The 24,375-nt window shown below is 39.3% G+C and overlaps 1 protein-coding gene and 2 long non-coding RNA genes across 3 annotated transcripts in view; 2 read left to right on the top strand and 1 right to left on the bottom strand.

Annotated features, from left to right (window-relative positions):
- Window positions 1–24,375, bottom strand: part of LOC131678626 (regulating synaptic membrane exocytosis protein 2) — a 978,270-nt gene that overhangs the window by 841,797 nt on the left and 112,098 nt on the right. The window lies entirely within an intron of this gene.
- Window positions 21,317–21,970, top strand: LOC131678629 (uncharacterized). The gene is made up of 3 exons (XR_009303695.1): window positions 21,317–21,563; window positions 21,654–21,818; window positions 21,871–21,970. It is a non-coding gene; the product is annotated as an uncharacterized LOC131678629 (long non-coding RNA).
- Window positions 22,833–23,555, top strand: LOC131678628 (uncharacterized). The gene is made up of 3 exons (XR_009303694.1): window positions 22,833–22,846; window positions 22,911–23,161; window positions 23,215–23,555. It is a non-coding gene; the product is annotated as an uncharacterized LOC131678628 (long non-coding RNA).

Below are 24,375 nucleotides of genomic sequence, written 5' to 3'. Positions count from 1 at the left end.
TGAAGCGATGGTCACTATTTATTAAAAAATCACGGTTAAATAAAAAATTAAGCTATATAAAAATTTCAAAGAGTTTATAACATTCACAAACTTATTAGGAAAAATTGTTTAATAAGCTTTCGTAATATTGTGTTGAAAAAAAGCTGGAAATTTCAGTATTTTCTCTATCTGCAACATATAAACCCTTAAGTATACCAATTAATTGGAATAGGTTCGCCAAATTTTAGAAGAAGTCGATAAAATAACCCCTTGAAAGCTACCTAAAAATTGTTGTAGTTCGATGCAATAAAAATATCCCCAAAAATGTAATGTACCTATTAATGTGAAACACAGTGAATAATACATACAATAAAGACCCATTTTTATCAATCTCATGGTGTATTTTAGGATGACAAAATGGGGACATTGACTAAATCGGGCATTTTTTTTTTCTTTATAATAAACTGAAGCTGTTAAAATATTCTTCCCGTCCCTTGATGTAGTCTGATAACTATTTCTGATTATGATGAACTTTTTATTTTTGCATATTTCCATCTTCATGATAAGGAAAAAATGCTCAAGAAAGGATTTACTCGAATTCAGTCTTGTTCGTCTGCCCATCAAACATATGTTCATATTTGGCTGATAAAATCGGGGTTTCAATGTACTATAATGGATATTCAGCATTCGAAGAAGTTTCTTGTGAACGAGTGTAGAACAACTTTGTTTCTACTTACTTGAAGTCAGCGGCGTAGCCACAAATTCGGTTTGGTGGGGGTTTGGTGAAAATCGATCATACTGTCCAAATGGCATAATTCCGAAACCGTAATTTTTGAAGTTTTAAAATTATGCAGAAATAATTTTTCAGAAAATAGTAACAGAGTTCGTGTCTTTAGAGAATTTGTTGAGACTTTATTGTAGTCATGAATATTAATCTGAGAAAATTCACCATAAATACTTCTTGGACGATATACCGTAAAATTATTTTATCAAATAATGCGCTGTTTAACGTTTGTAAAACTCATCGAAGATACTAAACCTCCGAAATTGGCGGTTTCAAAATGATGCTATCTTGACCTTAAATTACTGTTTTTGAACATTTGACCTATACATTTTTTTTCCATACGTTTATTTGACACGGCATTTGCAAAAGCTTTTTACGCCAGTTTCTTTTTTTACATAGCACGTTACAAAAATCCTTAAGACTAATTTTAACTATACTAGTACTTTGTCTAAAACTAACACTGAAATCACTTTATTGTTTGCTTTTTTCCTTACATTGTTGTATTTCATACTGATCTAGTATTTTCGGGTGTATTTATTTACTTTTTTCTGTTATTGTCTAAATTTAAAAACTAAATATTCTAGGACACTTCAATTGGTGAATGATTAGCCTTGGATGAGAGTATGAGTAGATGAATTTAATTAAATTTTGACAGACGCTGTTTTGAGAAAATGATAGATAAGTTCCATGTATAGAGGATCGCGATACGCCAGGATGTCTCTAACAGGAACATGGATTGGTCTTCCTCGGACTTGTAAAGAATCTACTAATTGTGATCTGGCTTCACGATATTCAGTGCATGACCAAACAACATGCTCAATGTCATGGTAACCTTCTCCACAAGCACAATGATTACCCTCAGCGAGCCCAATACGACGGAGATGCGCATCTAAAGTATAATGATTGGACATGAGCCTAGATATCACACGGATGAAGTCCCGACTTACATCCAATCCTTTGAACCATGCCTTCGTTGATACTTTAGGGATAATTGAGTGTAGCCATCGTCCCATATCTCCATTGTCCCAAGATGTTTGCCAACTATCAAGTGTCCTCTGTCGAGAAGCGCTATAAAATTCATTGTAAGCGATGGGTCTTTCATATATTTCACCATCTAGTGCACCAATCTTGGCTAAATTATCAGCTTTCTCATTGCCCGCAATAGAGCAATGGGCGGGGAGCCACACTAGGGTAAATTTATAACATTTTCTTGTCAGGTTACTCAGAGATTCTCGTATCTTCCCCAAAAAGAATGGATCGTGATTATCAATCCTCTTTGAGCGTAGAGCTGCAATTGTGCTGAGACTATCAGTGAGGATAAAGTAATGGTTCGGGGGTAAAGTATTAATTATTTGCAAACTATAGTGAACTGCTGCTAGTTCCGCTATATAAACAGAAGCGGGTTCTGCAAGTTTGAGAGAAATTGAAAAATTATTGTTGAAAATACCGAAACCAGTGGCCTCACTGATTCGTGACCCATCAGTGTAAAACATTTTAAGGCAGTCTATGTGTTGATATTTACTTGTGAATATTTTAGGGATCTCCCGCGAGCGTAGATGATCCGGAATTCCACGAATCTCTGCTTGCATGGACGTGTCGAAGAATAAAGTGGATTCAGGAATATCTAGTATATTGACGTATGTGGGAACATACCTAGCAGGCGTTATTTCTTGTGACATGTGATTGAAATACACTGTCATGAATCTGGTTTGGGGTTGAAGCTCGACAAGTCTTTCAAAATTTTCAATTACCAGTGGATTCATAACCTCACATCGAATAAGTAAACGAGAAGAGAGACCCCAGAATCGGTCTTTTAAAGGAAGAACTCCCGCTAGTACTTCAAGACTCATCGTATGGGTCGACTGCATGCAACCTAAGGCAATTCGTAAACAGCGATACTGTATCCGTTCCAGTTTAATAATGTGAGTGTTCGCAGCTGAACGGAAACAGATGCATCCATATTCCATTACTGAAAGTATTGTTGTTTGATACAATCTTATCATGTCACTTGGATGAGAACCCCACCATGATCCAGTTATTGTTCGCAGAAAATTTATCCTTTGTTGGCATTTCGTTATTAGATACCTAATGTGGCCTCCCCATGTGCCTTTAGAATCGAACCAAATTCCAAGGTATTTAAAAGTCAGGACTTGGGCTATCGTTCTACCAACCAACTGAAGCTGAAGCTGAGCTGGATCACGCTTCCTTGAAAAAACAACCATCTCTGTTTTCTCCGTAGAGAAATCGATGCCTAACTTCAAAGCCCAACTTGATAAATTATCCAAACTATCTTGCAGTGGTTGTTGTAAATTTAAGGCTTTTGGTCCTGTAACAGAAACCACGCCATCATCTGCAAGTTGCCTTAGAGTGCATGGGCTGACAATACAATTATCAATATCATTCACGTAAAAATTGTAGAGAAGGGGGCTTAAACAAGAACCTTGTGGGAGGCCCATGTAACTTATTCTGAGTGTCGCCAAATCGCCATATGAAAAATGCATGTGCTTTTCTGACAATAAATTGTATAAATAATTATTTAATATCGGTGAAAGACCACATTGATGTAGCTTCTCCGAGAGAACATCAATGGAGACTGAGTCGAATGCTCCTTTTATGTCTAAGAACACAGACGCCATTTGTTCTTTTTTGCGTAAGCGAGTTGGATTTCTGACGAAAGTAGCGCCAGACAATCATTCGTTCCCTTTCCCCTCCGAAAACCAAACTGGGTATCTGATAGCAAGCCGTTCGCCTCAACCCAATTGTCGAGACGTCGTAGGATAATTTTTTCCAACAATTTCCTGATGCAGGATAGCATTGCAATCGGTCGATACGAGTTATGATCGGAGGCTGGTTTTCCCGGTTTTGGAATAGCGATAACTCTCACTTGTCTCCAGTCGTGCGGGACAATGTTCTGCTCAAGAAGCTTATTGAATAAATTCAACAAGCGTCTTTTTGCTAGGTCAGGCAGATTCTTCACCAAGTTGAATTTAATTCTGTCTAGTCCCGGAGCATTATTGTTGCATGAGAGAAGTGCAATTGAGAATTCCATCATTGTCAAAGGCGAATCTATGAAATCGTTACTTGTGGGAGCATCGCGAGTGATTTTCTGCGCAGCAGCAGAATCGGGACAAATTTTCTTGGCAAAATTAAATATCCAACGATTCGAAAAATCTTCGCTTTCATTAGTCACGCTTCGATTCCTCATTCTTCTGGCTGTGTTCCAAAGAGTACTCATTGATGTTTCTCTTGACAAGCCATTAACGAAGTGTCTCCAATAACTAGATTTTTTGGCACGACGTATACTGTCAAATTTGTTTTGCAAAATGAAATAATTTTCAAAGTTCTCACGTATACCCCCTTTCTGTTTCATAATTTCTTTGTAGGCAACTTGTTTAGCTTCATATGCATCAGAGCACTCTTTGTCCCACCAAGGATTAGGGGGCCGTCTATTTATTGTCATTCCAGGATTGCATTTCGTTTGGGCTTGTTCTGCTGCTTCAATAATTAAACCCGCTAAGAATTCATATTCTTCGGTAGGGGGTAGCTCTTCTGTCGAAGCAAGAGAAGTGGAAATTAATGTTTCGTATGTTTTCCAATCAATATTTCGTGTTAAGTCATAAGGAACATTGATTGAATTCGTAAGGCCTAATTCACTGTTAATTGAAACAACGATTGGCAAATGATCGCTACCGTGAGGATCAGGTACAACCTTCCACGTGCAATCTAACCGAAGTGATGTCGAGCACAGAGATAGATCTAATGCACTTGGACGTGCAGGAGGTCTGGGGATGCGTGTTGTTTCGCCAGTATTTAAAACTGTCATATTAAATTCGTCACAAACATTGTATATGAGTAAAGCCATGTCAAGTGTTCCTCGAATTTTTCGCAAAATCACCGATCTTCATGAGGTATATTTTATTGTATAGGGATTATGGTGAATAGCTTTTGGTATAAATATTTCGTTAAAATTCCTTTTTTTCTTTAAGATATTAACCCTTAAACTTTATTGCATGATAAAATTGTTAATTTTATATCTCAAAAACTACTGAAGATAATTCAATGAATTTTTGTACACTTATGAAATGATATTTGCAATATCTTGTAAAAATGTTTTTACTCTATAATTGTGTGAATAACGGTACTTTGAATCTATTTTAAATTTTCAATTGTATTTTTTCTTGTGTTCTTCACGCTAAAAATTTCCAAAACGTATGTCAAATTATGCGGCAATCTTGCACCTTCAATAATCTGTATTGATAATTTGTCATTTTTGTTCCTATCGAGAGTTATGGAGGATTTTGTAACAGTGCGCTCTTTCAACGCACGGCTCACTTTGATGCAACCCGCGAGAACGTTCATATTGGCAACGTCGCACGTCGCAACCACAGAATGCGCATCGCATGGGAAGTGCGCATCGCATGACTATAAGAAACCACATCTCTCGGTTAGCGCAAAAAGGCAAACTTTTCAATACGGATTATCGAAGGTCATTTTTTCCGTTTATTTTGAGATGCGTTAAATTTTTTTGACCGAAGTGCGCAACAAAAATTATAGTTGTTTAATATATTTATTATTATTATAATTTAATGTTACTAACAATTAACATCTTTAAAAACACTTCTGTTGGTCAAAATACATCTACGTTATATCCAAATTCATTTTTAGTCTGCAACATTAATATATGACAATTGAAAATCTTATGCCAACAGCATTTTATTTCACTTTTTTATTTTCGCGAGTGATATTACTTTTAAACAACGATGTGTCTTTTGAAAAAAGTTTACATAAAATCTGTTGTTCAATTGCATCGATGTTGGGGTTTTTTTATCACTATTGCTTCTGTTAATTCTGTTAATTGGTGGTTCTCCAAGTTCTGGTAAGATATTATTTATTTTTGTCGAATTTCATTTAATCATCAACGATCTTTATTTTAAAATCATCGTTATAGTTTTCCGCATGTACCTGTTCAGTCATCGAATATTCCAGTTCCATTACTTTGGCAAACACCATAAGAAGAAAAATTAAACGTTAAATTTTTCTATATTTTAAACGCGTTAACCATTTACTATATACATGGGATGTAAAATTGAAAATTTAACGAAAATTGTGTTTTATTCATGCCCACATATATTTTCGTTGTATTTTTTGCGCCCATTACGACATATGCTACATTTGTGTTGACCAATATAATTTTTAAATTTATCACTCCACATGGATGCCACAAAAATAAGATACGACGAACATATTTATGAATTTTTTTTTACGGAATACATCATTCGTGTGATCGACCCATATTTATAACATAAAACAATCGAATGTTTTTTTGAGCAAATATTGTCTATTTGGGGATAATATAGCATTTCGCGAGTTGTCTCTATATGGGAAACACCCAAGTGCGATCGAAACAAAAACAAAAACAAAAACAAAATGAGCGCGTAATTTAACGCACGACCCGATGGCGCATGGCTGAAAAGTCGCTATGTGGATTTAAGAAAAGATTCGCAATATACCGTGCTACCTCTCAGACAGAACCAACTGGAAATAAAACGTGGTGAAGTATGTCAATTTGCAAAAAATATGTCAACGCAGCTTAAAACATACCCTCTGCTCAACTTTGCTCATCGGCTGGCAACATCCGAGTGCGGTTGTCCGAGGTATTGAGTGACACAAAATTAAATAACTCCTGAACAATATAATAACGCTAAAGAGCAAGTAAATTATACAGAAAACATCACTTTCAATTATCCATAAAGAAAAGCTTGTCTTTTTGCTTTAACTTCAGAGATGCCATTTTTGAACATGAGATACGCTCCTTCAAAGCGATGCGCATTAGGACGTTGCAACGTTGCCAATATGAACGTTCTCGCGGGTTGCATCAAAGTGGGCCGTGCGTTGAAAGAGCGCATTGTTACAAAATCCTCCATAACTCTCGATAGGAACAAAAATGAATAAATATCAATACAGATTATTGAAGGTGAAAGATTTCCGCATAATTTGACATACGTTTTAAAAAATTTTAGCGTGAAGAACACAAGAAAAAATACAATTGAAAATTTTAAATAGGTGCAAAGTACCGTTATTCACACAATTATAAAGTAAAAACATTTTTATAAGATAGTGCAAATATCATTGCATGAGTGTGCAAAAATTCATTGAATTATCTTCAGTAGTTTTTGAGATATAAAATTTTCAATTTTATTTTGCAATAAAGTTTAAGGGTTAATATCTTGAAGAGAAAAAGGAATTGTAACGAAATATTTATACCAAAAGCTAATCACCATAATCCCTATACAATAAAATATACCTCATGAAGATCGGTGATTTTGCGAAAAATTCGAGGATCACTTGACATGGCTTTACTCATATCAAAGAGGATCGATTATCATTGTAGAGGGAACCCCACAATACTCCGTGCGAGTTGAAGTCTCCCAGTATCAGACGCGGAGCAGCCATGGATTCCACTACCTCAAAAATTTGACGTTGTCCAATTTGAACTTTGGGAGGTATATATAGAAGCGATAGACATGTCTTTGCCTTTAATGTTCGTTTGGACAGCTACAGCCTCAATGCCCGCAAACAAGGGGATGTTAATTCTATAGAAAGAATAGCACTTTTTAATTCCTAGAAGCACTCCTCCATACGGGGTGTCTCGGTCTAGGCGAATAATGTTGAAATCATTTAAGTTGAAATTAATATTTGAGGTAAGCCATGTTTCACATAGAGCAAAAGCATCGCATTTTAAATTATGCAGTAAAATTTTTAAGGAATCAATTTTAGGTATGATACTTCTGCAATTCCACTGTAAAACAGTGATGGAATCTTTCATTGGAGGAGGTGAATTACCCATTGAAAGATACAATCGCTGCAAGGATGGGCCATTGAGCAATCAGCTGCTCTAAAAATGTTCTAATTGTTGGGAGGAAAGCTGAAAGTATACTCTTTAGTGGTTCAGAAATATTGAATGCTTTAAAAATCCAATCAACAATTTCGGAAAATTTCAATAATCCTACCCCCGGCTGAGGCTCAGAGGAAGTCGAAATTTTATTATTTCCAGTAATGGTGTTCTGTTTGGATTGTACGTTCCCAAAACCGGGCGGAATTGATTTCGGTTTTGAATCGGAATTTTTCGGTTTTGGGCGCAGTTTATCTATTGGTGGAGAAATTTTAAGGCCCTTTCTTGGCAGCTTGGGAAAAGAAGACTTTTCTTTTTCTGGAATTTCCGGGTAAAACAAATGATGTACCTTCGCACGCTCCGTCAGAGTCAGAATGTTCCGAAAATAGAGATGCGTGTTTTCTAAGAAGATGGGTTTAGGGGTAGCATTTTTCAACATTTCTGCATAGGAGCGCTTAGACCTCTCCTTCAAGGATCGTTTAATTTTATCCTCACGCAATTTATAAATGGGGCATGCAGGGAGCTCATGTGAGTTTTCTCCGCACATTAAACATTTTTCTGAATTTTCATTGCATGTATCCTCTTGATGAGAACCCCCACATTTGCCACACCGTGCCTTATTGGAACAGTAAGTGGCTGTGTGGCCAAGCTGTTTGCAATTAAGGCAATTCATTACACGAGGGATAAAAAGGCGAACAGGGAGACGAATCTTATCGATAATGACATAGTTGGGCAGCGCAGACCCAGCGAAAGTCACTCGAAATGAGTCAGACAGTCGATAAACTTTTTTATCTCCTTCGTGTGATACTGAATGCAATTGCTTGCATTCGAGTATTTTTACGTCTTTAAGTATGGTGTCTTTGAAACGACCAACCCCATGCTTAACTAAGTCATCAACAGTCAAACTCGATTCTGTGATTACCCCATCAATTTCAATTTCTTTTGAAGGAATATACGCTCTATATTCACGCGTAAAAAGCTCGCAAGAAGCAATTGCATTGGCTTGTTTGAGACTACCAACGACAATGCGTATTTTATCTTTATTAACTTTGACGATCTCTTTTACATCCGAGAATCGCGAAGTCAAATCTTTAGAAATTTGAATGATATTTAGCGCCTTTGCTTTACGCCTAATAAATACAATCCATGGTCCCGTTGACGACTCTGGGTAAATTTTAATTCTAGTCGGATTTACATTTTCAGCATAAGGCTTAGGGGGAGGGTCTGTTACTCGTTCTCCCATCTCTTCATCCATTTTACCTAGTAAGAAAAACTATCACAAAAAGGAATGAAAAATATACCTGTTATCTGCTATCTATTAGGTGACGAAGACACCGATAGAACACACCTCATGTGTTACGTTGTAAACTCGGGGCCCGTTGTTTGACAATGTGACACTTGCTGTCCTTCTTCGTCGCGTTGCTTCTTCAGTAGAGAAATAGTCCTACCTGCAACACTTCAAAACTCTCTCCGATTAAGCTGCTCGTCGGTATCACCACCACAAGCGCGCTCTCTCCGTTTCCACCACTTTGGTAGACAAATGTGGCTACCTGTGGCTTGCTGCGAAAATCCCACTCTTGATGCGGCACTTTTCGGTGCCACTTGTTTTCCTTATTCGTCGTACCACTTCTGCGGTAGATAAATAGAGCAAATGGGTCTACCTGTGACGCTTCCCTCTCGTCGATTAGAATTGCCCGACGACACCAATACACTATATTTTTTTCTGTGTGTACAGGCACGATCACTGTCGATTTCTGCCACCGCGGTAGGCAAATTCGTCTACCCGCGGTTTGCTGTCAAAACACCACTTGTCGAGGATGCCGTTGACCACGCCTCCGACGTATCAACTGTCGACTCACACTTAACAAACTGGTCTCTATCTCTCTCTCCCACAATAACGCATACAGCGTCTCGCACTCCGTCACTCTCTCGAGAACAAAACCTTCCACCTGGAGGCACAACCGTCTCGGTCGGTTGCAAAAACTGTTATGATATACATATAATTGGTCATACAACAAAAATCAAATGCTCATCAAAATCGATCAGAACCTGCTAGAGTCGAATGGAAATCGTCATTTTTCATAAATTTCTCTCTACATTCGGAAAGTGTTGTCCTCGTTATTAATCATATTACGTTTTCGTCTCAACTCGACGCATTCCCAAAATAAAAACCTGTTTTAATCCACCTAGTGGTGCAATTGTGCTTTTCTCATTTGTCCATACTACGATTCCATGGCTGGTTATGTTCAATGAAATGGTCGAAATGAATATTACATGTTCAGTACGATTTGCACATACATACAATGGATCGTCAGCCACGATCTTGAGATACTATGTGATACTAAAACATCGCTTGAAACCAGCGGCGGATCATGCAGAAAGATCCGGGAGGTCCGGGTCCTGCCGAAAATTTTCAACTTGTTAAGAAATTTTAAACTAGTTTTAATTTTACAGTAGCAACTCCTCACTGTATATTCCCTCCGGGCCGGTATGATTGACGATTTTTAGAGTGATTGCATAACATTTCTTTATGAGAAAGGCAAAAATGTACCAAAGTCCAAAATATTCAATTTTTGTCAAACATCTCAATGTTTCATGCATTTTAAAGTCATTTGGTATCAAAAATACAAATTTGATTTTGAAAATTTTTCATTTCAGTTTATATGGGAATTTGCTGTGTGATTGCACTCTTCAACTCGTAACTCCGGAACCGGAAGTCCAATCAATAAAAAATTCAATAGCAGCCGATGGAAAGGTTGTACCTTTCATTTGAGACTAACTTTGTGCAAATCGGTCCAGCCATCTCTGTGAAACAGATGTCACATTTTTTCCACATACTCACATACATACACACACACAGACATTTTCCGATCTCGACGAACTCAGTCGATTGGCATATGACACTCGGCCCTCCGGGTCGGGATTAGATTGACGAATTTTAGAGTGAATGAGAAAGGCAAAACATTTTTAGCAATTGTTGAAAGTTATGCATTTTTTTGGTGAGCAGTTCTATGTTTCATAGACATTAAATCAATTTTAACTTCGCTTCCTATTAAATAAAGATCCTTATTACAGTACATCTCTACAAAAACGAGCTCAATTTGAAAATAAATCTGAGGATTATGATTGATTACAGAACTGTGGAATTTTCTATTGGAATGTTTTCAGGCAGGAATTTGATATTGATGCAATTAGACAACTGTGAAATCAAGACCAATAGATCAGTTACATATCAGAACCCCATTCCGACAATTTATTAAAAGTCCTCATGATGTTTACAACAACAGGTTATCAATCTACGGATCAGATAATTGTTATTGTAATATTGAATTAAATCAGTCTGCATCAATAAAATTTCAACTTCAATCCAATACTTTTTTGGGTGTGGTGGGGGGGGGGGATGGGAGTTGTATGGTGTCAAACCCCAAAACCTTCTCTTGGCTACGCCGTTGCTTGGAGTTATTTATTTCGCTTTTCATTTTCCGATATGTTTCAGATCGATCCGATGGTTATAAGTTAGAAAAATTGCAGTCAGAAGGTTCGCACAAAAGAACATTTTTGCACTGATAAGTTATCAAGTTCCTTCCAGGCAACTTGAAAGTGTTCGGTGATTATTTCTAGCGGTTGTAGATAGAAAAATAAAATACAAAATTCGTTTTATCGAAATAATGTTTGGCTTATTTCAATGGATTATTACTATATTGAACAATAAATAGGCGACAAAAGGTAATCCACAAACAACAAGCTATAACTTTTAAAGTATTCAAAATAGATATTTGAAGTCTTCAGTAAAGTTATTCGCAAAAGTAAGAGCTACAAATTTGCTGAAGGCATCATTTCGATAAAATCACTTCCAAGAAAATTTGTGAAAATATCTCACTCATAGGGAGATTTATCAGCAAAAGCACAATACCAAAACAAAGGGCATATTGCCTCCATTAAATTCTCCAAAGATACTATTGACCTAAAATAAGCCGTTTTGGCGTTAATAATAGATTACATGTTTTTGGTCATATTTCTGGCAATGGGAAATGATAAAAATCTTTCGTCCGCATTTAATGTTAAATATCTCTTTTGATAATAGTCCGATTTCAACAAGCTATAGCTTGTTCGAAAGGTATTCGTTAAAGCTGTCTAAAAACATATAAATTAATTATGTTAATCTATATTGTCAATTTTGGCATATAATTCAAAAAAACTGATAAAAACGCCATTTTTACGCATTCAAACATTCATATCTTGGAAACTAAACATCAGAATCAAAAACAAATTAATAGCGTTCTTACTGTTTTTAGTTCTTCCATTTAAAACTGGTTTGGATAAGATCGGTTCAGCCATTGCTGAGAAACACGAATGAGAATTTGTCCGTTACTTACACGCACACAGACACACACACAGACATTGTCCTAAATCGTCGAGCTGAGTTATTGGTATATAAGACTCGGCCCTCCGGGCCTAGGAAAAAATCTTGAAAGTTTGAGCGAATTCTATACATTTCTTTTATAAGAAATGTAAAACGCCCACATGGTGAACGAGCTGAAGTTCCCAGAGCAAACAATTCATTTCGCGGATTTTGTTAGGCAGTATGGGCATCTGCATGACTTACCCGTGACTGATTATCGAGGAATTCCAAAAATTCTTATAGGTCTGAAAGATCTACATTTGTATGCTCCACTTGAGACACGCATTGGTGATGAAGGGGAGCCTATTGCAGTTATGTCTAAGCTTGGTTGGACGATTTATGGCCCCCACGGAAAAGGTGTATCGGACGTTAGTTTCGTTGGACATCACGCTTGTTACAGCGTGTCAAACCAAAATCTTCATGACCTTCTGAGAAGCCAGTATGCTCTCGATGAGACAGGCATTTCAATGGCCCTACTTCCAGAGTCAGATGAAGACATTAGAGCAAGAGCAATTTTGGAGAATACTACAGTACGACATGGGAATTAATTCGAGACGGGATTATTATGGAAGGTTGATGATCCTAACTTTCCCGATAGTTACAGAATGGCATTCAGTAGGTTGAAATGTCTCGAAAGGAAACTGTTGAAGAATGAGGCATTATATGAAAATGTACGGTAACAGATTGTGGAATACCAGCAAAAAGGTTACGCGCATAAGGCCACACAACAAGAGCTAGCCATACACGATCGAAGTTTGTTATCTGCCTTTGAATATTGTATTGAACCCTAAGAAACCGGAAAAGGTACGCTTGGTCTGGGACGCGGCTGCCACCGTGTCTGGCGTTTTATTAAATTCCAAATTGCTCAAGGGTCCAGACATACTCACACCCCTTCCCACAGTTCTATGTTGATTTCGAGAGTTTGCGGTCGGCTTCGGTGGGGACATCAAAGAGATGTATCACCAGTTACGTGTACGGAAAGAGGATACATCTGCCCAAAGATTCCTTTTCCGGAATGATCCTGCGGCGGAACCAGACGTCTACATCATGGACGTCGCCACGTTCGGGGCGACTTGCTCACCGTGTGCTGCGCAATTTGTTAAAAATAAGAATGCGGCTGAGTTTGCGGAGCAGTTCCCTGAGGCAGCGAAAGTAATTGTGGAAAATCATTACGTCGATGATTATTTCAACAGTGCATCGACGATCGACGAAGCTATACGGCGTGCAAAATAGGTCAGATTTATTCATTCAAAAGCTGGTTTCGAGATCCGCAATTGGGTATCTAGCTCCATTGAAGTTGTCAGCGCGTTAGGTGAAACAACGATTGACCAACATGTACACTTCAACCAAAATAAAGCGACGGGTTACGAAATGGTCCTGGGCATCGTATGGAACACTGGCACCGACGGATTCACATTCTCGGCCAGAATGAGGGATGATTTGTTACGATATCTGAGAGGTGAACAACGGCCGACGAAAAGGATGGTTGCAAGCTGTGTGATGAGCCTGTTCGATCCCCAAGGTTTCTTGATCCCATTTACAATCTTCGGTCGAATTTTGCTACAGGACTTGCGGCGTACTGGCTATGATTGGGATGACGAAATAAATTATGATGCGGCGGAAAAATGGAGACGCTGTGTCAGTAGGTTGCAAGAATTTGAGGAAATACGTATCCCACGATATTACTTTCAAGGTGGACTCAATTTGGACTATACGACTCTACAGCTGCACGTTTTTGTAGATGCAAGCCAACATACATACGAAGCCGTCGCTTATTTCCGGATTTTTTCATCATCTGGACCCATCTGCTCTTTAATAATGGCCAAGTCAAAGGTCGCACCATTGAAATTGTTATCGATACCTCGATTAGAGTTGATGGCACGACTGTTAGCAGCAAGACTAATGAACTTCGTACACGAGAACCACACTTTGGAAATATCGGAGCGGTTCATTTGGTCGGATTCGCAGGTTGTACATTCTTGGATACAATCCGACCAGCGCAAATACAAACACTTTGTTGCCTTTCGAGTTGGAGAGATTCACAGTCTCACTAAGCTTTGCGCCATGTGCCTTCGAAATTAAACGTAGCAGACATGGTTACGAAATGGGACAGAAACCATAGCTGGCAATCGGATGGGCCATGTGTTCGTGCACCTGACTATCTTTACCAACTGAGGGAAGCTTGGCCAAACCATATTATTCTTATGATAAGAAAGTAGAACCCGAAACAATAGAGGGGATGCGTGCTGCTGTTCTTTTCCACGGCATCTTCGTTCCAGTATCTATGATAGATCCACATCGATTCTCTCGCTGGACGGTGATGGTGAGAACAGTTGCTTATCTGTTTCGATTCATCTCCATCTGTCGTAGAAGAGTGAAAGGTCAGGCCATTGAAGCGCTTCCCCTCTCAAATAGGTCAAAAGGACTGGTAAAGAGGCTTATACCAGCTATCCCTGCCGCGCTGAGAAGAGAAGAATATCAAAAGTCAGAAACGCATTTGTGGCGTACGATGCAGGCAGATTGTTTTCCAGACGAGGTTAGAATACTATTAAAAAATCAGGAACGTCCGCAAGAAGAGTGGATACCACTTGACAAAAACAGTCAACTCTATAAGCTATCCCCGTTCCTAGACGGACAGAAGGTATTGCGAATGGAAGGTAGAGCAGAGCGTGCAACTATGGTTCCTTTCGAAATTCTATTCCCTATCATCATGCCAAAGGATCATCCAGTGACGAGTAAACTTCTAGCTTTCTATCATCAGAAGTTGGGTCATGCATAGATGGAAACAGCGGTAAACGAACTTAGGCAACGATTCGTTATTCCTTGTTTGCGCGCTGCTTTAAAGCGAGTGATGCAGGCTTGTGTAAGGTGTAAAATAGCTAAAAGTCAACCAGCTATACCCAGAATGGCACCCCTTCCGGTGCAACGTGTAACTCCTCACCGCCGCCCATTCAGTTACATGGGAGTTGATTATTTCGGGCCAGTGACAGTAACAGTATGTCGTAATGAAAAACGCTGGGTTTGTCTTTTTACATGTTTAACAACACGTGCCGTTCACCTCGAGGTGGTGCATAGTTTGACCACTCAATCCTGTATAATGGCTATCAGGGAATTTGTGTGCCGTAGAGGGATGCCTATTGAATTCTTTAGCGATAACGGTACAAACTTTCATGGCGCGAGTAAAGAAGTAGAACGAGTGAATGCAGATTGTGATGAAACGTTTACTGATAGTCGAACAAGGTGGAACTTTAACCCACCCTCAGCACCACATATGGGTAGGGCGTGGGAAAGACTTGTAAGGTCAGTAAAAGAAGCGTTGAAGGCATTCGACGATGGGACGAAGCTAACCGACGAAGTATTGCTGACTAGCTTGGCCGAAGCGGAGGATCTCATCAATACGCGTCCGCTGACTTATCTGTCCCTGGAATCAGGATCGATGGAGGCACTTGCACCCAACCACTTTTTGCGAGTGGTAACGGCCTATGATGGAGGACAATCTACGGAACCAACGAGCGAAGCTGCATCACTCCGGGACAATTATAAGCGGTCACAACTTCTAGCCGATAGCTTCTGGAAGAGAGGGATTGCGGAATATATTCCTACGCTCAATCAAAGATCGAAATGGTATACAGAAGCAGAACCAGTCGAATGCGGTGACTTGGTCTATATAGCTGAAGGAGCAAATCGTAAATGCTGGGTTCGCGGTTTAGTTATGGAGGTATTCAAAGGATCTGATGGACGGATCCGACAGGCAATGGTAAAAACCAGTAATGCAGTACTGAAAAGACCGATTAGCAAACTAAGCGGTACTGGAGATTCAGGAACGTAAACCCTATTGCTAATAATGTAGTACTAGACAGGCATTGAGTGTACTCTTATCTACCCGGAAAGTCAGGCCCCAAACGAATGACAGTGGAGAGTGAGATTGAAAGAACCACACTTGAATTTGGTAAAAGATAGCTAGTGTCACATTGTGTCTAGGACGGTTACCCATAATTAGCGGTGAAATTTCGAGTATATAGCATTAAAATTATTTATATTAATCTATTAAAATTACTTCTATTGATCGAACTATCGTATATGTAAGTAGACTTAAAATCTTTTCGAAGGCAGCAATATAATTGAAATCTCCCATAATCAACATTTCTTAACTTACCGCGTGGAATGATCAGTAGGACAAAATTAAAGTTGATTATTAATTGAATTTTCTGAGCAACGGTTATGTAAGTTGATTACAAAATCTTTTCATATATTTAATGTCATCAATTATATTATTATTAATAGTGGCAGTCAAAGTGCCACCACGCATAGCTAGTATCGAGGAAAAGGTGTCAAAAGGAAAACTATTCATGTAAGTGAAAATTGATAAATTGAATCAGATCTCTGTTTAATAAAATGGATTTGTTGATAGTTTAAAGCTGCTAATACAGAAAAAGCTGCTATTGAAATTTAGTTGTCCGAACTAGAGGTCCGAACACCTGGTATTGAAATGTAGCAAGCGAATGTAATAGTATCACTACATGAGTGTAACGATATGTTTGAACGAACTTTCTTAAATAACTGTTCACTACAGACTCATTACAAACAAACTTGCGGAGACAAAAACAGTTATACTAGCAACCATGAATATATACAAGCCTACTTTTACATGAAAAACTTGCTCGTTTGGCTGCACTTTTTGACAGTGCGTTTGGCTGCAATTTTGTGACACTTTGCCAGTCTGTGTGTAAAGTTTGTACTATTAACTAATAAATTAATAGAACATACCAGTAATGCATCCAATCGAGTGTTCTTCATGAATCGCGCTTGCTCCTGAAGCCAACGGACTTGGCACCACTTCGACACTCGTTCGTTCATCCACTTTTTCCTCCGCTCGCCTCGTCTGTGGCAACGGACTTGGCACCACTTCCACTTCTTCCTCCTCCGCTCGTCTCGTCTGTCCATCCATCTCCACTCGCCCCACACGGCGACTCGGTCCTCCTTCCTGCTGCTGCTCTAGTCGCCTCGAAAAGCGACTCGGCTCTCCTTTCTCTCCTTCACAGGTCAATGGAGGCACCTGCCTCTTCCGCTTGCGGTAAATTGCCGCATACTTAGCGTTCAAAGAACGAGATCGTGCCATTTGATACGACTCACTCGTTAACCAAGACCAAAATGGATAGCTACTGAGTCGATGTTCATTCTTTTTATAACATTTGCAAAGTTGATGGAAGGCCCGCCTTTTGCATCACAACGAAAAATATTTTCTCATTCTTTTTTGGTGTGGCTTTCGTTTGTTGACAGGATTGCCATACTCACTGAATTTCTGAAATATCAGAATTTTTCTCTATTTGCAAAACAAAAACCGATATTTAAATATCGATAACAAATTTCCGAAAATTTCTGATTTCTAGATTAAATATTCTACATTAAAAGATGGGTGGGTAATGTCTGCGACATAACCGGAGTGTCGTAACTACACTTCGTGACGTTAATCCAAATCTAATGATATGCAACGAAATTACGTTTGCATGTGAAATTTTCAAATGATTCTTTATAATTATAGTTAAAAATTCTAATTAGGAATTCTTTTCCATCACCAACTATTTTTCTTTTTTTCGAATCTACAGCAATATTGTTGAAATGTTATTGATGAAAAACTGAAAATGCGTTTTTTTTCTCACTAAATGAATGGTGGGAAGACGCATGGCCCGAAAACGAGCAAGCGAGAGAGCGATAGTAGTTCGTATTCGCTCTACTAAACGAAAAAAGCTGGGTGGGTAATGTCTGTGACATAACCGGAGCATCGTGACTTCACTTCGAGATGTTAATTTAAATCTAATGATATATGCAGTTAATCAAAGGAGGCTGCCAAAAAGTTCGAATAAAAGCACGCGATTAGTGTACTTTGCACGTTCTATATTTTATCAATACTAGAGAGAATCGATAAAATAATTAAAAGTGTAATAGCAACATGCAATTGTGGCAACACTGGCCATGGGATGGCCATGGGATGCCACAATTGCATTCGTTTTGAATATGATGGTATTAGCAGCAGAAAGGAATGGAAAAGCAGTGCGCGAAAACAAGCGAGAGGATAATTTAAATTCTCTTTCTATCCACATATCGTATTTCTAACCTACTTGCTGAAAATTATTAAACACCTCCAATGGATATTTCAGTTTAGCTCTTATTAGAACACATTTAATTGGTCCTGAAAAGAACCGTTTACTGTTTTATTGCGGGAGCATAATTCAGACGCACACCCCGCGGACACGGTGAGCCAGTTTAATGTATTTGGCCTGAAAGTTATGTGCTTGGCGCACTATTTTGCATCCTCGAACAAACCGACCAAGTAGGCATCGTTGGCTTCTCGGGGCATCATTACGACTGAGCTTTGTAAGCGTAGCTCGACTTTGCAGTCCTGTACAATCTCACGAACCAGACGCTGGAAAGATAGCCTACAGATTGGTTGCTCTGTTGCCTTTTAGTTGGGGCAAAATTCTTGCAGGGCGACAGTTCCTGATCGGTAGTTGGTTGCGATGGGTCAGCAGTAGCTGGGGCATTTTTTCGGACCGTCGTCATTGCCAACTGCTTTCCTTCGGTGGACTGGCTGCTTGCTAGTACTTGGACGTTGCCCTTTAGTTAGGGCGAAATACTGGCATGGCGACAGTTCCTGATCGGTAGTTGGTTGCGATGGGCCACCAGTAGCTGGGGCACTTTTTCGGACCTTCGTCATTGCCAACTTCTTTCCTCCGGTGGACTGGCTGCTTGCTAGTACTTGACCGTTGCCCTTTAGTTAGGGCGAAATACTGGCATGGCGACAGTTCCTGATCGGTAGTTGGTTACGATGGGCCACCAGTAGCTGGGGAACTTTTTCGGACCTTCATCATTGCCAACTGCTTTCCTCCGGTGGACTGGCTGCTTGGTAGTACTTGAACGAATACGAATGATGAGAAAAACCGACCGACCAATATTTATATATGAACACACGAAAAAGCACTACTATCGCTCTCTCGCTCGTTTTCGTGCCATACATGTGCCTTTCCTTTCCGTTTGGCTACCAATACTAGCATAACCAAAACAAATACTCTGTCTTTCCATCGCCTTCATTCTAGTGGCCAGTGCTAGCAAACTTGCATGTTCAGTTTTTCATTAACAACATTCCAACAATATTTTCAAAGAATGATGCAGATTTGAAAAGAAGGAAGGAAAAGATTTTCACAAATTTAAATTCTTTTGTCTTATTTGTTAGCGCTGATACTGGCCATGGGATGGTGGAGGGGAACACGCACATTCGTTTTAGTTATGATGGTATTAGCAGCAGAAAGGAATGGAAAAGCAGTGCACGAAAACGAGCGAGAGAGGATAATTTAATTCTCTTTCTTTCTTTCTTTCCACACATCGTATTTCTTATATAGCTTTCTGAAAATTATTTGTTATACACCATAAAATGTAAATTTCAGTTTAACTCTTATTAGAACACAATTAATTGGTCCTGAAAAGAACCGTTTATTGTTTTATTGTGGAACCATAATTTAGGCGCATTCCCCGCGGATACGGTGAGCCAGTTTGTTGTATTTGGTATGAAAGTTACGTGCTTGGCGCACTATTTTGTATCTTCAAACAAACCGATCAAGTAGTCATTGCTGACTTTTTGGGGCATCATTACGGCTGAGCTTTGTAAGCGTAGCTCGACTTTGCAGTCCTGTACAATCTCACGAACCAGACGCTGGAAAGATAGGCTACAGATTAGTTGCTCCGTTGCCCTTTAGTTAGGGCGACAGTTCCTGGTCGGTAGTTGGTAGCGATGGGGCTTCTTAACGCCACCAGTAGCTGGGGCACTTCTGCGAACGGCGATAATAGACCTTTCTCGTCAAAAAATTTTATATGCAGAACAGCTTCCGTTTTCATCGCTGGATCAATTCTGAATACTGTCACGTTAATTTGGTGTCTCTAACTATTGAAAAAATCAAAAATTCTTCGAGCTGCCCATTTTACTCTGTATTCCCCTGTCCTATTTTACCTCGATTCTCCATACTTTTTCACCATTTGGATGAACTTCGAGTGGGGAATATGAAATAAAGTTACGGCGGGTAGCCTATAACATAGTTCCAGTAGCCGACCGCTAGCCGGCATCTGTTTTAATCTGGTTATTCGCCGTTTCGTTTACTGGGTATGAACTCCAAGAGTTCATTCCAATTTGTCAAAAACATTGTTTTGACGTAGATGAACCCCAAAACAGTGTTGCAGAATATACCGATTTATCGATATTTAAACCGATTTTTAATTTCAATACCAATAATGTTACTAAAAATACCGATTTCTTTTTTCTTACCAAAAAATCACGATTTTCATATAATAAGATATAATAAGATCAATATTATTACGTATGGGCCTTTTTAGAAAATGTCTTCATCTTTCCACATCAAATCATCCGGAAATTGATTCAGCAATCTGCCAGGTTACCAAATACAAATATGTTAATACGGAATGCTCTGACGATTTTTTGAGGACACATTTTATGACCCAGGTATACCCATAAAGGTACACTGTCAGAGTGACAGCATACTTTGATGAAATTGTGCTAAAACTGGCTGCACTGATAGATTTGTTTTTGATTGTTTGAAACTTCTAAATATTTTAGTTTTCTGCAGAAAAAATCTCAGAAAACTAACGACTGATTTTTGTCGACGTCGGGCACCAGTTACAGTTACAGTTTGAAATTATATCTCACCTCGGATGAACGCGCCCGTTATGTGTTACCCCGCAACAGCTGACTTAACTGATTGTTCAAATCCTCGAATTTATCCTGCTCGCTGTCGTTCATGTTTTTATTGCTTTCCCCTAGTTCTGCACAATCATTAGCCATTGGATCGGTTCGTGATTTTAGGGAATAGTAAACGTTATGAAAAAATCCATTGTATAATATAATTATAGTGTATAGTTCATGAAGCCGAAGTGGTTCAAAAGGATGTCGCTGTACAGATTCAGAGCGGCCGCTTCCAGCTCAGCAAAAGTGAAAGCCACTTGACGGTTAAATTCGTAGTGTGTCCGCTGATAGCGCTCGGGGACAGAAAAATCTCATAGGTCAGAGTCGCTTCCGACTTCGTTACCGTCAACATTAAACACAACAGCAAGATACTTGGAAAGGACTTTCTCGTTCGGTAAGTTTTTACGATAAGCTTCCCCCTGCAACATTCTTTTTCATGTCTAGATGTCCTTGTTGATTTACAGAACAAACATAATGGAAGCGTATTCTACACGCACATATTCACTCGGGACAACCGTGTGACTCATTTGGAAAAAGGACTCATCGTCGGTTTCATGGCAGCGAAGTGAGCAGACAAAAAAGGCATCGTTTTTTTCCACATGATCGTTCTGAGCAAAATTCAGCGATTTGCCAGGCATAAACCACCGATGAGACAGTACCCGTTCGGATTCAGGACGTTTTCCCATACATTGTACCCGGTCGAAGCGATGCAGATAACTGGGTCAAAAAGGCGGAGGTTCTGGGAATTTCTGCACTCGTAAGTGTTCTTTTTGTCATAACCACCTAAACTATTTTTGGAACCATCATTGTTCCATGGGATTTAAATTTTCCTTTTCTATAAAAATAGGTTAGCGATCTGAGTATGACCAAGGACAAGGAATCAGAACCGGCGACTGACAGTCCAGAGAAAGAGAATGCGGAAAAACCTTCTAGTCCATAGCTCCTGAAGAAAAACGAGCTGAAGCGAATATGGAGAAACAGCTTCCTCCACGGAAAATGCAGAGGCATGCAAGTAAGTCGAAATATTTAGTGTCAGCTTTAAAATTACCCGATTAATCTTTTAGCGCGGCGGATGCAAGTTTGCTAATTGAAATTATTCGCAAAGATCTAGTAGAATTAAAACTGGAGGTGCTGCGAAACGATCCTTTTTCGACGCTATACTCGGTTAAAGAGCAGATGAGCGCTGGGGAATGTTTTCAGCCACCTGGAGGAGGAAGTTCAGCGCGGAAGAAATGTTACCAGACTTCGCCGATCTGGTATCTGGACTTTTTTGATGATCTCATAGAGATTGGGTGTGCAGATGGGCGTTTAAAGTTCTGGGAGGGAACGACTGGTAACTTTTAGGTAAATTGTTTGGAGTCATTTGTTTTTTATTACAACTATTGACGGACGTTTCATTGCAGGATATATATGAAGCTGAAAACAACCACAACAATGGGGTAACTAACATAAACCTCGCCGGTGACAAAGTGATAGTCTCACGGTTGAGTGAACGAATCGATTTTCTGAGACTGGAAACGTACACGTAAGGTTTTCAGATCGATTGGGGATTTACGTCTGCATATGGGCGAAGTAAGTTCTATGTTTCAAGCAATTTTTTAAGCTCACCTAGGGCGCAGACAGATTTTACTTGTTCTTTTAAAATACTGTATATTCTAAGTCATTTAATTTTCAGTCTGTAATGAGTATGTCATCAAGTGCCTTAATTCTTTTTCTTTTTAGCCCACGTACGCAGCGGTTCGGCAGGAAGCATTAGTTTATTTCAGCAACTCGCCGGCTCAAATCCGTCCACAGCGTTGCCAGCTCAACATCACGCATCCGAGGAGGAGCTTCGATGTATCCTGGAGTTTCACCTGCAGGGTCACCGGTGACATGTTTGGAAGTGGCGGGCGGTACAGTCATTACTGGCAGCCAGGGCCACACTGTTAACGTGTTCCGGCTTGATAGCCACCTATTGCAGTTCACCCTAAACGGCCATTGCGGTCCTATCACATGTATTTTCATAGACCAGTGGCAGGCCGAGATGGGACTTGATACGGGGTATGTAAGCCAAATTTACGGTATGGCCTAAATCTACATAATTAAATTGATTGGTTATTTATAGGTGCCTGTATGTACAAAATTGAAGCCCATGACGACATGACGTCGCACTTGCCTGTTCCCCGAGTTACGCAATATCGCTCGGACTGAACGAACGAATACGGTTTTGGGATAGATTTCAGGGTTAGCCGCTCAACACCATGACCGTCAGTCATGCATATTCATCGCTTGTGATGCTGACGCTTCTGAACGAAGCCATTGCTAGCACGAGTTTTTGATTTGGAAGGATAGTTGCTGAGGACCATTCTCACAATAGTATAAAAGTTCTAACCTCAAAAACAGACAACAATAAAATGTATTTCTTTCAGAGTTTATAATATCCATTACATGATCAAATGCGCTGATGGGTTAGGCTTTGGATTCGGCTATATTCCATCGTCATTGAAGCTAGATCATAGAATCATGTTAATTTGACAGACTGCAAGTGTTATTAGTAGCACAAACAGCTAGCAGCCCAGCTAGTATTGTTCTTTCTGCTTGCAACCAACCTGGTTATATTGATGTCAATGCTAAATTCGCTGTTGCAGCTGTATGGTCGCTATACTGTTCCATGTGTTATGGGATTCGCTATTAACATGGGACAGTTATGCTTAGAGCACCAGATTCTAAAAGCGACCAATTTTGGCCAATCACTGGAGACAAAATCACGCGTAACAATTAATAATAAATTAAATTGTTGCTGAGTAATTTTTGTTGTACATGAATAAAACATACCGATTGCCTCGTTACCTATGCTGCCGTGATCCGCATAACAGTCCCATTTGGGTTTCCTATGCAGATGGGACAGTTATGCGTATCACGGCAGTATGGCTAAATAACCATTAGAAAGGTTATGAGCTTATGTTATCGCATTTTATGATCATTTATACTACGTAACAATTAATAATAAGTTACATTATTGCTGAGTATTTTTTGATGTACATGAATAAAACATACCGATTTCCTCGTTACCTATGGCTAAATAACCATTAAAAAGGTTATGAGTTTATTGTTGTCGCATTTATAATTATTTATACTACTTTCAAGTGATCGATTTTAAAGATACGACTCGCACTTTAAGCACCCCTTCACCGCGCCATCAAAATAAAAATAAGTCATACTCCTAATGAACTAATATTTATTAAAATATTTACTAAATAAAAACATAGACCTGATAGTTCGTTTGCAAAAAAACACCGAAGCACCGAGTTGGTGTTAATGCTCTATCTGTGATCCTATAGTGCTGCAGGATTTGGCCAACATTTATACTATTTTTATTCAATCAACTTTAAGGAAAATGTATCACGTGAACGCTATATATATGGACTTCTATACTTGGTAATTGTTCCGAATCACACTCGACCTGGCCTTGGGTACAAGATATTTGCTTGATCTCCCACGAGCATGGTTCTGCCGGAGTGTTTGCCTCGCCCGATACCGGGGCAGCCTGTCCTAGCGAGGCTGCCTCTTGTGAATCGGAACCGCTGAAC

The sequence above is a fragment of the Topomyia yanbarensis genome, chromosome 2 (assembly GCF_030247195.1).
Source record: "Topomyia yanbarensis strain Yona2022 chromosome 2, ASM3024719v1, whole genome shotgun sequence".
Lineage (NCBI taxonomy): Eukaryota > Metazoa > Arthropoda > Insecta > Diptera > Culicidae > Topomyia > Topomyia yanbarensis.
This window is presented reverse-complemented; position numbering and strand designations above follow the sequence as displayed.